Source organism: Fukomys damarensis, unplaced genomic scaffold, assembly GCF_012274545.1.
Source record: "Fukomys damarensis isolate Sample0158 unplaced genomic scaffold, DMR_v1.0_HiC HiC_scaffold_5, whole genome shotgun sequence".
Classification (NCBI taxonomy): Eukaryota; Metazoa; Chordata; class Mammalia; order Rodentia; family Bathyergidae; genus Fukomys; species Fukomys damarensis.
Genome location: NW_022900917.1, coordinates 27,640,288 through 27,659,219, shown reverse-complemented (window position 1 = coordinate 27,659,219; position 18,932 = coordinate 27,640,288). Strand labels below are relative to the sequence as shown.

At 39.2% G+C, this 18,932-nt stretch overlaps 1 long non-coding RNA gene across 4 annotated transcripts in view; it reads right to left on the bottom strand.

The window, feature by feature from the left end:
• LOC104858558 overlaps nucleotides 1–18,166 on the bottom strand; it is a 92,173-nt gene extending 74,007 nt beyond the window's left edge. For all 4 annotated transcript variants that reach the window (XR_779168.2, XR_004515825.1, XR_004515826.1 and 1 more), the window contains exon 1: nucleotides 17,806–18,166. This is a non-coding gene — a long non-coding RNA (uncharacterized LOC104858558). The remainder of the gene's footprint in view (nucleotides 1–17,805) is intronic.
• Between the last annotated feature and the right edge of the window lie 766 nt (nucleotides 18,167–18,932).

Sequence of the window (18,932 nt, the reverse complement as noted above, 5' to 3'; positions counted from 1 at the left end):
AAGAAAGAAAGAAAGAAAGAAAGAAAGAAAGAAAGAAAGAAAGAAAGAAAGAAAGAAAGAAGAAAAAAGGAAACATTTCCCAGGGCCAGTGATTTAGCTCAGCAATTCTGCAAGTGCAAGGTCTCGAGTTGATCCCCAGTATGAAAAAAAAAAAGAAAGAAAGAAAACATTTCCCCAAGAATATGTGCAATGTCCTGAGCGCAGTGCGTAATCAGAAGCAGTTATCAAGATGTTAAACTCCAAGTACATTTGCCTCCTGGCCTCTCAGCCTTCCTAGTAGAACCTTCCTTCTGGGCCACACAGGAGCCACTTTACGTTAGCAGTGTCTGTGGACCAGACATGGCCAGCAAAAACAGCCAGAGTCATCTGGCACAAGTTCTTTGTGCTCACAGCTTATTTATGATATTTAATAGTTTTCTGCAAGTCAAGACAATTTTAAAGCACATGGATTGACGCCTCTTGGAAATGGCAATGAAATCAATTAACAAGTGTTGGCTCCTCCTCTGTTATATATTTTTAAGGTAAATGCTGAGTCATTAATGATGCATTAAAAAAATCTTTGTTGAACTCCACACTCCTTCAGGGGAAGTAAGTGCACCAAATGTCATGTCGTAATCATTTCTGACCATCTTCCAGGTCTGAGAATTTGGGAAGAGGCTCCTTCAAAGACTACAGCTTCCCTCTTCCTGTAGGAGCCTGCCCAAGGGGTTTGTACCTCACCGAAAGTTCATGAGAAAGTAGAGTCTCAAGTCCCTCCCTGATCTACCAATTAGAATCAGCACATTACTAGGTTTCACAAGATGATTTGTATGTACTTTAAAGTGTGATGAGAACTGATATATAAAGTACAAAGACATATGGATTTGCTTAATCATTATTTTAAAAACATCATAATAAATTGTTTTATTACTATGAAATAGGAACCATTACAGCTCTTTAGAATAAAAATGTCCAGTGATGTGGAACATTTTTTCAAATATTTACTTGCTGCTTTTACTTCTTTGTCTGAGAAATGTCTGTTCCTTTCCACATCACTGGTCATTCGAGAGATGCAGATGAAAACAACACTGAGATTCCACCTCACCCCCACAAAGAATGGCTGCTATCAAGAAATCACACAATAACAAATGTTGGCGGGGTTGTGGGGAGAAAGGAATCCTTCTCCATTGTTGGTGGGAGTGCAGACTGGTGCAACCACTGTGGAAATCAGTATAGAGATACCTCAAAGAGCTTGGACTGGAGGTTCCATTTGACCCAGCCATCCCTCTGCTGGGTATCTTTCCAAGAGAACTAAAAGAATCATATCACAGAGAAGTATGTGCACCCATGTTTATAGCAGCACAGTTTGTAATAGCTAAATCTTGGAAACAGCCTATTTGCCCATCTGTTGGAAAGTGGATAAAGAAGATGTGGTTTTTCTATAAAATGGAATATTACTCAGCCATAAAGAACGAGAGAATAGATTCATTCATAGGAATAAATAAGTCACACATGTGTAAATACCGAATAGTCTCCCTGGTGTGAATAATCTGCAATAATACATAAGATCCTAATAAGATTACTGTCATTTAGAAATGGGAAGAAAGGAGCTAAAGGTGTAGGGAAGGTGGGGTGGGTAGGGGAAGGGTAAAAAGGGAAAAGAAAAAAATGTGAAATAATGAAAAGATAAAAATAAAGTGTTTGTAGATGGGGAGGGGAGGAAGGGGTGAAGGGAGAGCAGAGGTAAGGGGAAAAAATGAGAATCAAGACTTGTTATGTAGAGGTACAAGATCCCAACAATGAATGTAACTGTACTGTATCCCTAAAATGTACCAATAAACTCAATTAAAGCTGAAAAAAATGTCCATACTCAGCCATTTAGCTTAGATTTCCTTTATATCATCCTGCTACTTAAAAATATCTGTGATCTGAATATTTCTGTCTAAAATAATGTTTTTGTAAGCTACAGGTTTTACTGAAATATCTGCAAGTATCATGTTGTATAATTGAGACAGGTATTCGCAATACGTAAGGCTTTCCTTGTATGACCAGGACTAAGTCCCAGTTGTGAATGCTTTTTTATAGCCCTTTAAGGAAAGCTGATGGACAGCTGAGGCTGAGATCTGCTGCTTGGTCTCCAGAATTTCTGCTCCACAGGCCTCAAGATCCTGGAAGCCTTTGGCCCCAGTGTGACCAGTGTCTTGCTGAGGTGACAACGTGTGATTCTCTCATGAACTGATACAGGTAAGAGCCTCTTTTCTGCCTCTCTTTTCCCTGGGTTTTAAGTTCTCAGCTATGCCTTGTACAGTCATTCTTATAGTCCTCCTGCTTTGTCTGCATTCCCATCACACTTCTGGTTTCCTTCCAGCTTTTCAGAGTCTTTCTGGAGTTTAGGAGCTGAAAATAGTATCCCAGATGTACCTACCTCTGTTTTCCTCCCTCCCTTCTCTAGGATATTCTTCAGAGACAGACTAAAATATCCCTGGCCTTCTCTTACTGGGACTTCAGCATTCTCCGGCAAGTCTGCATTTCCAAAATGAAAAAAAAAAAAGTGGAATCCATTCACTAAGTTAAATACCCAACAAGTGACTTTAGTGGTTCACTGCATGCAAAGCCAAGGGTCATACACAAAAGCGGGAGATGCTGGTAGAAGGGTGGCTGAACTCAGAACACGCTGAGTTTTCCTCCACTGCTCTTTCCCCCCATCACTGCCTGAGAAATACCTCAGGGCGCCTCGAGCCTAACCTTTGAGCAGATGACTTTCTATCCTGTCACAGTCTCTTCCCAAGTGTTTGAGAATGCTTTTTGGATGAATAACATTAACATTTTAAATGATGAACTAAAAGCCAACTAAGTCAATTCTATAAAACAAATAAGAATAAATTAATAGCTTAAAATATAATTCTGGTCAATTACCTTTTTAAAAAACTTCTATATTTTAACTACAGAGCCAATTTAGATCTGGGAATGTATTTGTTGAAATGACCCAGTTACCATATTTCCATCTGCTTTTTTTGGGGATGCATATGCCCTTAGCTGCAAACATATTTCTTTGAGAAGGAACAAAAATTGTTGTGTTTTATTTGCTGTTGTTTATTCAGGAAGTAAAAGTGCTGGATTCTGTTTTTGTTTCAGGAATCACTTAGGTCGTTTTGCTCTCTTGCCCAGCCTTTTCCTCACTTTGGGTTTGGGGCTGACAGGTCCCTGCACCCTATAATGTATGTTTCCACTTGATCAGTCTACTAGTTTTATCTTTAATAATTCACATCAGCATTGAGCTCTGAGACAGAAAGGCATGTCAAGATGGCACAATGAGAAAACCATCTCAAGGATGGGAAAGAACATTAAATGATCGCCTTGGGTTTGGCCTTCACTGAGAAGAGAATTAAAAGTGCCCAAAGGTTCTGGATTTGTGCAGATTTTCTCACCAATATATTTTCAGGCCAAGGGAGATCAAATCAAGTAGGGCAGTAAATGTGCCAGGAAATGTACTTTTCAGGAAAGTGCTTGAAAAATTAAAAGCATTTTATGAAAATTTAATGGAAAAATTTTCATTCAAGGCCTTACTTAAAAGTTAAAATTTTATTAGAAAACTACATAAAGATGGCATTATTAAATTTTTGTAGCATAAATTATCAAAATTTAAAATTTTCAAGCTGACCTAGGAATTTATAAATAGAACAGCAATTTATTTTCAATTATTTAGGGGGAAAATATACAGTGTTAATGAATAAATAGATTTTTTTAAAAATTCTAAGTATTGTCAAATAAGTTGCAAAGAAATCATGAAGGCAATTCTAAAGGAAAGACATTTTTACAAAATCTATATATTTTAGTGTCATGTCAACTCTTCATTAATTTGTCTTCCTTGTGGATCAGTCACAGCTAAGTTAAAATCCTGGGCTGACTTCTTCATTCTCAGCCCATATTCAACCTACTGCCAGCTATCCTCTATTTCTCCCAGTTGGTATGTGCCCAAGGGCCATAAACTGACTTTAATGCCAACCAAAAAAGACTACTGATGAAAATAACCAACAAACTTAACCCTAACACATTACACTTATTCCCTTAGACCAGGGCAATGATAGGGAAAAACTAAGGGTTTCAATAGCAGCCACAGTGGTATGAGCCTTAGAGCCACATGTTTCTATTCCTTGTGCGGAGTTGGTATATGTATGAAACATGTATTAATTCCTTTATTCAGCCCCTTTCCCTCTTCTCTCTCTATCTTGTGATGCCCTTCTCATTTGAGAAAGATCTATCTCCCTACTTCCTTTTATCTATTCTTTATTTCGCTATTTTAAAGAAAAAATTGTGTTTCTTATATAAGAGAAATAATGCAATATTTGTTTATGCATTTAATTTATTTCACTTCACATTATGGTCTCAGGGTACATCCATTTTTCTATAAATAACCCAAGTCACTTCCATTTGTCCTGTTGGCTTCCATGGCACTTTATCCTCAAAAGTAAAACAGGTTTGGCTTCCAAATGAAGTCCAAGAGATAAGAGTTCTTCAGTCTGTTCAGGAGTATGATCTCTTTATGCTTGTAGTTTTAAATCTGCCCAGTACATCAGAATACTTGGGAACCTTATACAGATCTATTTAGACACAGACCTGGAATTTTCATTCAGTTGGTTGAGGGTGAAGCTTGGGTTATTTTTTTGAAAATTCCTCAGGAGAAGATTCTAATCTCTGGCAAGAGCTGAGCTTGAGAAGTACCCCATGAACAACGTTGGGCATCTGTGGAAAATGTCTCCACTGTTCTCAGGTCTGGTTACAACCAGTGGTTTCAGGCTTTTCTTTCTTTCTTTTCCTATTCTACCTTCTTCATCTGTGCACCTCCCTGCACCCTCCCACCAGGAATGTCCCTGACTTCCCTGTCACTGACATCACTTCTACAGGCACTGCTATCAACTCCAGGACCCACCATGAATCACAAAGGGATCCCTTGACCTGCTGTTCTCACAACTATTAATAGTAAGCACCTAACAATATTTTCCTACAGGGCAGAACTATTCCAGGTACTTTACATGAATTATTCCATCTCATCCTCACAACCAGTTTAGGAGGGAGGCATTGTTGTTATCCCAGGATTATAGAAGTGGAGAGTAAGGCACACAGGACTCTTAGGGTCTCCCACCTGGTGGTTATTCTCATGAACACAGGTATGGCAGTGACGGGATTTTGCAAATATACTTAAAATCCTAAGTTGATTTCCCTGAAGACTCAGAGATCAACCAGGTGAAAACTAATTGAGTGAGTCTTTCAAAAGCGGAGCATTTTTTCTAGTTACTGGTGGAAACAGTCAGAGATTGTAAGGATGAGAGAAGATTCCACATGCTGGTGTCAGCTTTGAATGTAAAGGGGTCCTAAAGAAAAGACTGACATCTTTAAAGCCACATGAAACAGGATTCTGCCAACAACGTGAATGAACCTCGGAGTGGATTCTTCCCAGAGCCTCCAGATAAGAAGCCAGCACATCTGACTCCTTGATCTCAGCTCTGATAGACACAGAGATGTCATGCTGGACTTCTGACCTACAGACATGGGATCTAACAAATACTGTAACGAGTGATGCATTGAAGGACTGAGTGTGGCAGTCTGTTAACTGTAATAGAAAGTTAGTACTGGTGACTTGTCTTAGATAAACCAAATAGTAAGCAGCGAGCCAAGATTTATACCCTGACAATGTGGAGTAACAGCTCTTGTCCCTAATCCGCTTATCCATGGGTGATTCCCGTGGCCAACTAACCCAGCCAGTCTCAGGTCCCTCTGGCCCCAGGCTCCATCCTGGGGAAGCCAGCTCATTCCTCAGAATTTTCCCCACCCAGGCGCCACTACTTTTTTTCTCCCTGACCACGGGGTGAGTGAGGGTGAATGACAGAGACACTGAGTCAGTTTAACAAGCAGGCAGCCAGGGGGCTCTTACCTCTTTGTAGGCAGAGGAACCCCTTTCGCCAGCCTCATCTTCCCTTTATTCACCCAAACAAGGGTGCAAGCAGTCACAGTAACACAAGATTGATCTGCGTTCCAATGTCCATCAGTACATACTCAGGTAAACAACTTAATCTTAGCTGTATACAGTCACCTCTGAGTGCAGCCTTTCTCCCTTTGTGCTCACAGAGGAGGCCAATTAGGCCTCAGTTCTCCTCTGGTCTCCTACAGGCTCCCCTTTATCCGTCAGTAGATGCTGAAACTGTACGTAGTACTGAACCTAATGTATATATTTTCTGAGGCATGCATACATACTGAAATTCAGTTCCTTTTCTTTTTTTTTTTTCCATTGAGTTTATTGGTACATTTTAGGGATACAGTACAGTTACATTCATTATTGGGATCTTGTACCTCTACATGACAGGTCTTGGTTTTCATTTTTTTCCCCTGTCCTTGCCCTCCCTTCACCCCCTCCTCCTCAGCTCCTTTTCTATATTAACTAAGCACTTTCACGCTCTGTCGCCGTAACTTTTACAGTTTAAAGTGTGACAGCAAAACTATCCTGAATTTCTTTTTCCTTCTTCACACTTTTAAGGATAGATTTGTTTTTACCATTGCTCTTAGCAATCTCAGCGTATGATTTTTTTCTTTCCTTATTGAGAACTTCCCCTTTTCATTTAAATAAAGAAAGGATTTTATGGCTTCCCTTTGGCTTATCCAAATTGCCACCATCACTGCACTTTGGGGCCATCAGTAAATAAAACATAGCTCACTTGAACACCAGCCCTATAATACAGTGATGGTCAATTTGAAACCCAGGCAGCTGTTAAGAAATTAACAGGTAGCATATCCAGTGTGCACTATGCCGGGCTAAGAGGTGATTGAGACCCTTGGCAGGACAGAGAAGAATGGCTACTCAGAATGGTGCACTGTTTAAAACCTAGAAATTGTTTATTTCTGAAATTTCCTATTTAGTAATTTTGGACTATAGTTGACAGTAGGTAACTGCAACCAAGGAAAGTGAAATAGTAGATAAAAGGGAGACTACTGTACTTTAAACTCCACATCTAAGGGAGCCCAGCTACACTGACCAGCCGACATCATGCTGCACTCCAGTTCACAACTGAAACTTGGCAGCTGAGCGCAGGCATTGACCGTGGGTGTTCTCTCCTCCCTTCTGAAGAAGTTTCCCAGCAGGCTGCTTCTCCTTTAGGCAAAAAAAGAAAAAAAATGGTGGGTTTTCATGTTTCCCAGAAATGACTCCACTTCAGCTTCGACTGGGATATGACAGCATATGTACACAGATTTATAGTTGTCTCTGCCAGGGATCTGTCAGGGGAGGTCAGGATACTTACGGAAACGATTCATCCATTGTCCATGCTTAGCCTGCCCTTAGGTCTGATACTGAGACACACGGCTGATTCATTTATTTGGACTCACTAGGACTTCCAAGTGCACATACCACCAGGATATTTACATTTATTTCTTTATCATTAGACTAAATACTGAGGATTCACTGGTCAATATAATAATAGCTTTTCTTTCTATAGCTCTGCAAATTTTATCGCTTAAATGACAGCAATGTTCCACATATACTCTAACAACTTTGTACTTAATATCTCATTGGACCTTTGTAGTGACGGGTGATCATTTCCATGCTAGAGACAAGGCAACCTAAGCGCAGAATTGTGAAGGAAGACTCTATCGAAGCTTACAGATGACAACGAGGAGAAGCAAAGCTCCACATTGGTCTTCCCAGTGTCAAAGTCCACTGTTAAAATGAAACACCTGCCACTTTGTCTTCAGAGCACCCTGGACTTCTAGGCTCACTCCTGGCAGAGAATTTCAGTATGGTTCAGCTGAATGGTGCAAAGCCCCTCACTAAGTCAGCATTCAGGTATCTGCAGCATTAGCCTGAATTTATCATATTCCCACACCTCTGATTATGACATCAATATAAAAACCATCTTGCTTGTTGATACTGGTTTATACAGTCTCACTAATTTACAGCTAATTAAATTTCAAAACCCTGCAATAAAAATATCTTTACGTGAATCCATTCGTAATCATCTTGATTAATTTATTTCCAACAAATAAATCACATCAGTTCTCTGATGTGGTATCTATAAATTTCCTGATTTCTTTCTATCTTTTTCTTTTTTTTTTTTTTTCCTATCAGGGATCGAACTTGGGTCCTTGTGCTTGTGAGGCAGGCAATGGCACCGAGCTAAATCCCAGACCAATTTCCTGATTTTTTTGTTTTGTTTTGTTTTTTGAGACAGGGTCTCACTATGTAGTTGAGACTGACCTGGAACTCATTATGTAGCCCAGGCTGGTCTTGAAGTCACAGCAATCCTCCTACCTCAGCCTCCTGAGTGCTGGGATTGTAGGCATGCACCACCACGCCTGGCTTTACTGATTTCTAATAAAGGAAATATTTCTTACATGTATATACAAAATATCTGTTATTATTATTAAGAAACCCAATAGAGCATTTAGGGAGGTTACCATGAATCAGTCAGTATCGGTGATGTTTTTTTAAATCGCTGTCATACCCATGAGGACACCAACTAACTAATATTCAGATTGCAACTTACTCTATTTTCTTATTCCCCAGGAAAAAAATAGTAAGTGCAATGATTACACTTTCCTTTTCTGCTGTATCCTAAAGTTTGTTCTTTTTTGATACTGGGATTGAATTCCAGACCTTGCACTTGTAAGGGAGGTGCAGTGCCACTGAGCTAAATCCCTGGCCCAGTTTGTTCATTTTTAACAGAAGTGAAAGGGAAGAAGTGGTCTGAAGAGGAACATCATGGTATATTTGTTCTGAGGCTGAGAATTAGGAGACCTGAAGTCTGCCCTGGTTCTTTCAGCCCTAAACTATGCTTCCCAGGCTCTCTAATCCAGGAATACTTCGGTATTTGGTAAATGAAGGTAAAGCCTAAAACACTATACAAATAACTGCTATCATTATGATTATGAAAACTGAGAAATGGGAGTGGAGTTATTTTAAGCTCTGGTGGTTATAAATTCGTGGTGGAAAGCTATTCTGACTGGGCTTCAGTATCAGGTAAGGGATCACTCCCGCACTGCTTTACCTGTAGAGTCCTCTCCTGCCAATATAACAGTAAGATAATCCATTTATTGCAGAGGTAACTGACACATGCAGTGTCCAGCACCGTAGTTGGCTGTGATTATCTCCCCATTCCCCCAGGAGCTTTGGATTTGGCAAAGTACAAACGAGAGTTTCACAAAGGCTGGGAAAGTGTCTCATTTGTGAAACACCTTACTGACCATTACTCCAGGATGCCTGGTAAATGACTACGGAGGTAATAAATAAAAGAATGATTTTTTTTAATCCTCCAGTGAAAGCAGAAGAAGTCAGTGATCAAGCTGACATAGAAAAAATACAACTCCCAAGTCAGTGATCAAGCTGACATAGAAAAAATACAACTCCCAACTCCTTAGATGTCAATTTTGCTGAGTTTGTGTCTTACAATATCGAGGAATGAAGTTTGGAATCAAAGAAGTTATCAGTGTTTTAGTGGAAATATAAGGGGAAGAACAGCTCCTAGACTTCGAGGAGGGGTCCAGTATGGGTGGCTATGCAGGGCCTTTGTCAAGGATGATTTATACAGCAAAATCACAATGTGTTTACAACATAAGCCAGACTATAATTAACCTATAGTATTACAAGTACAGTATAGCTGCTTAGTTAACATTGATCTAATAAGAAAACAAGTCATGTAGCAAGGGTATAGGAAAAAACAAAGGCAGCTTTGAAAAGTGTGAGTCCAGGTGTTCTGATCACTTACCTACATGTCCAATGCCTCTCTGGGCCCCCTGGACTAGATGGTGCCAATTACAGCGCAATCTCAAATTGCTGTTCATCTTTCAGGCCTGGCTATTGCACCTCCAACCTGAGGTTTAGTTCTCTTTAGATTGACCTCTAGCCACAATTCTGATGTCTCTGATTTCTTTGTGTGCTGACTTCCTCATAGGCCCAATCTGTCTCTGACTACACATTCATTTTTATTTAATTTAGTTGCCTATAATAAGGCCAAGAAAGAAAATCACAGAAAAGATTTCTTCTTCTAGTTTCTTTAGGAGATTAAAACTCAAGTATAAGCTTCCTTAAAGTATGAAGTACAAGTGTTTTACAGAGTTGCCTGCCTCACTTAAGATACAAAAACGTGTATTTTAGCACTAAGTATCATCCTTCATTCATTGATTCATGTATTCCAACAGGTCATAAGTAAGACTACTGATTTCCTTCAGCAATCTTAGTGATCAAGAAATTTATCCATTTGATAAATATTCACAGAGTTTCAGGCACTTTGGCAAGCTAAGTATTTACTCTGACAAAGGGTCCAGTAATCAAAGCATTTCTATAACTTCTTTACATTTCTTTCCAGAGCCTGAAGTGTGTTATTTATACAACACCTTTCATTCTTGGAGCCGGTGCACAAACAATATCTCATCTAGTCTTCATAAGAACCAGGAGTCATCATAGTACAGGACAGAGAACATACTGCCATTAAGATCCTGCTCAATACGTCCTTAGAAGGGTGACTATTAATCCTGTTGACAGATAAAGAAACAGAGACTGGAAAAATTTAATGACCACAAAGTCCTGTAAAAAGGTAGATTCTCAGCTATGTCCTTGAATTCCAGAGTTTGTTTATTTTTTCCCTTTCAATAAATAAATACCTTCAATGGTAGCAAGTCATTACTACGGGGATGGTCTGGTATTTTGGAAAGTCTCAAAACTCCATCAAGAGTTAATTAAAAATAAAGCAGGGAAGCAAACTAATAGCAAGAGGTTTGTTTTGTTTTTAATAAAATCCCAAGGGCCAGGGATTTAACTCAGTGGTTCCGCTGCCTGCCTTGCAAGCTCAAGGTCCTGAGTTCAATCCCTGGTACAAAATAAATAAATAAATAAAAATAAAATCATCCCAATAACATTCAGAAAATGAGGAATATTTTCTGGGTGACTTATGTTTGGTAAATTTGTAAGTTCATGTGAGCAGGGTCAGCTTCTCTAAAAAAAATGTGAGGCTGTTTTGGAGAAGCAGAGTATAAGGGAAAGATGTAGAGGGCATTCCAGTGAATCCCAGGAATCTTGGTCTTAGATCCAGGATTTTTCCTTCCCTGACATTCATAGTACTAAGTGCACTTGTTCACTTCATGAGGCATACAGGAGAATGTGGGATCTGATGTTTAATGATTATACAAATATATTTTTTAAATTAAGCAAACACACGCAACTTGTAACCAAACAAACCCAGACACAATCCAGAACAAGAAATAAGGGTTGCATTATGCACCTGGAAAACTCTCCCCCAAACCCTCTTTGCTAAAGGAAGCAGGATTATACTTTGGACAAGGAGTGAGGCAGCTTGTATTAGCATAGGTACAGTAATTCTAAATTGAAGGCTATCTAGCTTCTCTCACAACCTTAAAATCAATGGAGCATGTGACTGAGGCAGAAACTCGTAGTTATAGTTTCCAGGTAAGGGTTTCAGCCCCCTGGCCTATCTGTAATTGGGCCAATGAGAGAAAGTTCGCCCAGGGTGAATTGGACTTTGACATTGGAGGTGCCGACTGCTCACATTGAGCAATTTCATCCTCAGGGATAAACAGGACATAAAGAGTATCCCTCCAGAGCACAGCAAAGTTCAAATTCATAACCTGCTATTAATAATTTTAATATTTTTGTCTATAGCTACAACCTGACATGCTGTCAAGGTTCTATACCCTTAGCTATCAAATAATAAGAGCAGTCGATGAGCCGGTCATTTTACAGGAGGAAGAAAACAGCTGATGGAAAGTAAGCTTTGACTCTTGGCATGCAAGTTTATTTGTTTCTTCCCCCAGATTCTACAATAGGAAACTTCCTAAGAGTCAAATTTTTCTTTTCTTTTTCTTTTTTTCTATTGCAGTAAAGTTGTCAGAGGTTGCCTGGAAAGATTATTTAGAGCCAGAAAACCATCCTTCCATGACTGTTATTAGGTCAAGTCTTATAATCCTTGTCCTGAGAAACTCATCTAAGGAAATAAGTATTTCTAAATATCAAGACTAACACTGAAGAGGGTAGGTGTGTAAAGTGAAGCTATCATCTTCAGAACAAAGCAGTTGTGAATGTTTGGCTAAAAGACATGACCAAAGACCAGGGTATACTTCACTAAGCACAGAGCCTTCAAAATTGGAAGCTAGAAATACTAAGGGTCCAGATTAGTTCCAAGACAATTAGAGAAGACAACAGAAGTTTTAAAAGGGTTTCCCCTCTACTATATGGAAAAGGAAAATCTAAAAATCAATGAATCATGTACTTATTCTTTTATTATGTAGATCAACAACTGCAATGGAACTGAGAAAGAACATTATGATATTCAGAATTTTTTCACAGAACTTTTTTTTTTTTTTTTTGAGAGGGTCCAGATTAGTTCCAAGACAATTAGAGAAGACAACAGAAGTTTTAAAAGGGTTTCCCCTCTACTATATGGAAAAGGAAAATCTAAAAATCAATGAATCATGTACTTATTCTTTTATTATGTAGATCAACAACTGCAAAGGAACTGAGAAAGAACATTATGATACTCAGAATTTTTTCACAGAACTTTTTTTTTTTTTTTTTGAGATAGGATCTCACTGTGTAGTCTAGGCTGGCCTTGAAGTCACTATGTAGCCTACGCTGCCCTAACTCTTAGTAATCCTCCTGCCTCAGCTTTCCTAGCAGGCATGCACCACCGCAGTCAAACCTCACAAATCTTTTAATTAGATATCCATTCAATCTTATGAGAATGCCAGAGGGATGTGAGAAAAAAATCACCAGCAGGAAGCACAGCTCTGGAGCTGTCCTGACAGCTCAGCTCTGGGATTGCGTGACCTACCCGCTTGCCCATTCAGAATTGCATGTAGTGTTTTTCCAGTCACACCTGCCACAGTTCTTATAACTATCTTGATGAGAGAAAAAACGCTGGAAAGAATACTGATTCCACACCATAACCACTGACATTGCCACTGAGACCAAACATGAACTCTATACAATAGGGAATCAATTCTTAATTTCCTTATTTCTCAAGTAAAATCTCTTCTGTTATATCGACCTGTCACCTCCAGACCATGTGGAACCAAATACCTATTTCTTGCTTGCCTCCCAAGCTCTCTGGGTATTGATTCTGGAAATGTAATAGTTTTATTGCCTTCCTTTCTCAATTTCCCTGTCTTACTTGAAACCTGGCTGTCTTCAGAAGGACCTACACTTTCCTCTACACTCTTAAATGGAAGCATTCTTCTTTGGCACCACCATGACTCAAGAATAAGAACAGGGGTCAGTGTATCCTTGTCACTCCTCCTCCACCTTCAGGCCACTGTTCTCTACCCATGCCATCCTTTTTCTTTCCAATCCACTGTTTTAATAAGAAAGTAGTGCCTCTGCATTAGCTGAGCTAAATCATTATCTCTCATTGTAATCATCCACTAACTTTCCAGGCATATTCCTGTCACTTATGGAAGATTCCATCTCTCAGAAACTTTTTCTGTCCATCCCAACATCAGCCATCATCCCAGGAGATTTTCTTTCTTACACGGATATTTACCTTCTCCACATCTACCATAGACATACCTTTCTATGGCTGTGCCAACATTATCTAAATGAAATCATACACCCTCCAAAATCACTAAAAATCACAGTCTTCTTAACATTCTATGGAGCTCAGTCATTCAACCATCCACTGATGTAACCATTTCTTCACAGCAGTGTGCTTGCTAATGCCATGGTGACCCCTTCACAACCTTTCCCACTTCCTTCTCTTCTGTCTGTTTTTTAGTCTTCTAGACCTTACTGAGCTATGATTCTATGCTGAATCTTTTCAATCACTCTCTGAAAAACACCCTTTTTAAAATTTTTCCATTGTATTTACCTGGAGAAAAGACCATAAAAGAACACCACAGATCAAGCCTTTTCTTTATATCACTGCTTTGATTTGGGTTTAGATGCCCACCCCACAAAGCCTCACGTGGATGAGTTGGGACTCTCTTTTTCAGAGGTACTTGAATCTGGAATGTGTGATGCTGGAATTATGGGTGTGTGATTACTTAGCCACTACATGTGAGTGATTAGCTTGGCATGGCCCTAATCCCAGTAGCCTGAATAAAATAAAAAGAGCGGAAAGATGATGTTAAACTCTTTTGTTACCTTTGCTGCCTTGTGTGGGCCATATTGTGTCTACTCTGCCATGCCTGCTTGTCATCCCTGACTTGGAGTCAGCCGATTATGGACTAAAAGCTCTCTGAACTACAAGCCAACTAAACCCCTTCTCTTTTAACTTTGGGTGTCAGGTATTTGGTTTCAGCGATGAGAGAAAAAGTAACTAACACAATCACTCTTCATAGTCTTTCCACGTACTCTCTAATATGTCCTCAAATACCATCCCTCGGTGATAATTGAAAGGGGCTTGAAAAATCACAGCCTTCCCAATTCCTATCTCCACATCATGTAAATTCAGCAATGACTGTAAGGAATAAAAACAGTGCTAACAACATGGTAAAGTATTCAATATGCTTATAATTATAATATTATCATTATGTAATTCTTATGCCCTCCAGTACCCCCATTAATTAGAAACAAATTTTAAACTCCTTGGCAAACATTTAAAGGCTTTCTTCTGAATTTCATTCTTTGTCATGTCTTACCTACAATCTAATTCTCTGAATCACTTCTAAGTCTGACTTTCTTATTCTTTCATATGCATTTGTATCTCACTGTCTATCCCCTTTATTTCAATTTTATCTCTCTTTACACACATAGAAGACTTTCTTCTTCATTTTTACTTTCTCTCTACCTTTCAATCCAGTCTTTATGTTGAATTTTCCCTCCTGGCTCTCATACTATTGCCTGCAGAACTTTATCTTCTCACCACGCTACAATTATGAAGCACATTATTGTTTAACTGTTTTTTCCACTGGACTTTTAATTCTTTGTGGACAAATGCTGTAAGTTTTTAATCTTTCTAATTGAAATGCCTATAAGTACATAGTAACATGATAAAAACATATGGGAGAAAGGACAAAGAAAGGAAAAAAATTTTAAAAGGAAGATGAAGAAAGGAATAGAGGGAGGAAGAAAAGAGGCAAGGAGACATAATGATCCCTCTAATTATTTGATACAAAGGTATAAAGCCATAAGCAGACTGCTTGCTATATTAATCCTTCCAGGGGGCATGATTCTTCTGCAGACAGTAAAATACAATGAAACAGACTAATGGGGAAGAAATTTGGATGATAGCCTTCCCAGTTCTCCTCAAATAATTGTCATCTACTATGTTCACACACATCTCCAGGCCTATATTAAACCTGTTTAAACTTGTAAATAAAATGATGATATGGACTTGGGAATAGATGTTACCTGAAGGCTGTGTCAGAACCTGTGACCTTAAAGCAACACTTTCATCATCCTTCCTATCGCCAATACCCTCTCAAAGAAATAATAATTCTTAATACTAATATCAAGCTGCTCATTTAGTGGCTCTGTAACCTAAGTCTGATTTACTTCTCAGGGGAAACATTAGTTTCATCTATCTATAAAATGGGGGCAGTAGGTCATGTACTTTTCTGAAACTGAATAAAGTTGTAGATCATTTGTCATCTGTGTGGTCCCTCGTGTGCTGCTGTGCTTTCTCTCTCATGCTTAATCTTAGGTGAGTCCTATAGATCTTCATAGGTATTTTAACTATTTACAACATTCTAGTTACCCAGAGTGTAATGAAAAGAAGGGTACAAATTATGGGATATGTAAGGGAACTAAATATTCAAAGAGAAACTATTGAAAGATTTTTCAGAAAGCATTGCTACTTTGAATAAGAATCATACAAATTAAGCAAAGAGTATTGAGTTGAGAGATATAAAGAGTGACAAAAGCACAATACTCTATTGTAGCTCCACGTGCTTGCCTCACAGGGTAAGGTTATGGAACACATGTTGTCTGCTTGGCTGCCTGGAGGTTGCTGGTGTCATTAATTGGACTCTTTAAATTCTTTAAGCTAAAAGGGAAGTATGAATTTCAAAAAATAGTTCCAGAAGAAGTTATGAAATGGATCATATGTGAAAGTTTGTGAGGAATATTACAGTGAGGAAATTTAAGAGAATAAGCAACTACTCCCCCGTTATAACCTCCAAAGAGTACACACTATTTTATTTTATTTTATTTGTACTGGGGATTGAACTCAGTTCCTTGTACTTATGAGGCAGGCAGCAACACCACTGAGCTAAATCCTTGGCCCAGAATTTCTTTCTTTTTTTCTTTTTTCCAGTACTGGGATCAAAGTATACCACATTTTTACACTTGACCTTAGCCAAAAGGCTGAGAAGTGATGCACCACATTTTTAAAAGTCAGAGCCGCCAGCTTCAGTCTTGTTATTAAGACTAAGCATGAAGCAACAATTCAAAACTGCATTTGGTCCACCACCTGCCTTGTAAGTGCAAGGACCTGAGTTCCATCCTCGGTACCAAAAAAAAGAGAAAGAAATGAAACTGCATTTGGTCATGAATGAGAGAAGTGAGACAATCACATATACATGTGAACTCAGGCACATGCACATACTTACACTTTCTACAATTTATACTCATGCACTCTACAATTGCTTCCAATAATTCACCTCTATCTTCCTTTGTAAATCTTTATTTGCTTAACATCTATGTATGCTGCCAACTTCCTGCCTTTCTTAGACCTGAATAAACACTTTAAAAGGGGGAAGATGAAACACACTGTCATTTCTGTATTTCTATATTTCTATTTATCTATACATATTCCCAAGTAAGAAAATTATTCATAAAAGATGATTATTCATAAAATCTATCAAAACTCATTTAATTCTATGCCCTCAAAGCCCAGACTGTAAACCTGCCATACTTCCCATCCAATATCCCATACTATTTGATCAAACAAGGAAGAAACAGAACATGTGGCTATTATATTAATAGAAGGGAATTCACACAGCAGTTTGACCAAAGCAACCTGTCTACAGGCATGAATTCTCTGAGCAAGGGTACATGGTGACCACTAGTTAACAAGGAATTTGAAAGGGTTCTGATTAACAAGTAAATATATAATTTATTGTGCAAACAGCAGAGAAATTTGGCTAGTAATCTTGTTAAGGGGGAAGAGATGTAACCCCCAAACCTAATAGATATTCACAACGCAAGTTTGTGTTCTCCAAAATTGAAGAAAAAAATTCTAGGAACAATGAAAGTTAAAAGTAGGAAAAATTTATTGAGTGCAAGAAAGCTTCTGTCTAAGAGAGACTGAAGGGGAACAGGAAAGTGGGCATCCCGTCCACCCCACTTCTCAAAAGAGGTTTTATACAGCTAAACCATGTGGTGAGGCAGGTACAAAGTGGAACAAAACCAAAAGACCTAACGGAAAACTATAAGGTGGGCATGAGGTGGGGCAAAACCATGACCAACCAGTAAGATTAAAAGTACAGTCACCTAAGTGATATTGATTAAATGGGGGGTCAAGTGGGAAAACAAGTCACATAGCAAGTGTACAAGGATTTTCAGTAAGTGTGGGGGTCAGGTATATTTCCTGGAAAGGATGGACTAAGACCTTGGCCTCCTACCCAGGTGATTGACACTTATTTAGAATATGGTTCTGCCACCTACATCACCAGGTACCTCGCAAGCCTAAAGTCCTGGAGTTTGGTCCCCTGTACCCCCCCCACCGACAGAATATCAATCACTGCTATTTATCCCTAGGGGAAGCACAAGGGTATAAGTAGATTCCCTCCTTTTACAGTTCTGGCCTTCAGTGAATGTGCCTTGATTGTCCTCCATGTTGGCTCCTTGAGGGAGGCCCTGTCAGCCTACAAGATATCTAATTAACTTACCTGTGTGCAATAATCTGAAGAAGAGTGAAGGAGATACTGAAAATTCATTAGCAGGCTGTTACAAGTCAGCAGAAATGGCAGCGACAGGAACTAAGGCTCTGCAGGGAAAGTGGGAAGAACACTCATAAGTAGCAACCTCAGAGGTTGTGGAGGGATTGAATGTGAAGGCTGGGCGAGAGGAAAGGAACCAAAGCAGTACACAGATTTTCATTTGGTCTGTAGAAAAAAGTGACTTATCAATAGAGAGTTCTATGAATGAAATAACTGGTCTACAAAAAAGAAGATTCAGGCTGTGTTCTAATTGTTTGCCACTAATTTCTACGCAACCGTAAGACAATCCCTTTCCCTCCCTAATTGTTAGTATTACAACTATAAAATTATAGGATAAAATTCCAGTTGTAAGATTTTTTTACTGTCTATAACTTTCAAAAGGGAAGTATATCCCTCATTGGTAGTTTAAACTAGTAGTTTATAATCCTTTAAAAATGCTCAGTATGCAAAACTCTTAATGGAGCAGAATATAATGTAATAAAGAAAGGTTTCTTGGGAGAGCCACGCCTTATCCCACCTGGAGCTGCCATCGCTCCAGCATCAGGAAGGTAGCCCCACGGGTGCCCCTGAACCCCCATAGCTCCCCTTACCCCCCCACGCATTATCTGACCTCCTGATTGTGTCTTTGGACCCACTCTGCAGAGGCAGAGGTGGTCATAAAGGGTATGTTTCTGAATTCCCAACATTGAACATCTTTAAAGAAAGGGCGTGGGAAACCTGCAGTAGCACGGTGTGGAGTTCAACCATTCAGAAGGCAGGGGAACTCAATCTGGGCCTTGCAGCCCAAGGCCAGACTGTGTCATGGGGTTCAGCCATCAGCTAACTGAGATCAGGGGTCTTGTGTCCTCACTCTGAGCCATTAAATGGTAAATATACTATGTTGAAAAGTTTGTTCACTGCAGACAGGTTCTGGACTGCTTCTTGATTTCAATTTAATTCAAATGGTTTAAGGGTGACAGACTAGTGATTACCACAGGTGGTCAGTGTCCAAGTTGTGCTTGATCATAATGTGTTGCTGATTGTATCAGTTGGGATAAAGGATTGTGGTTGATTCGATGAGCTGTTTTCTCTGATGT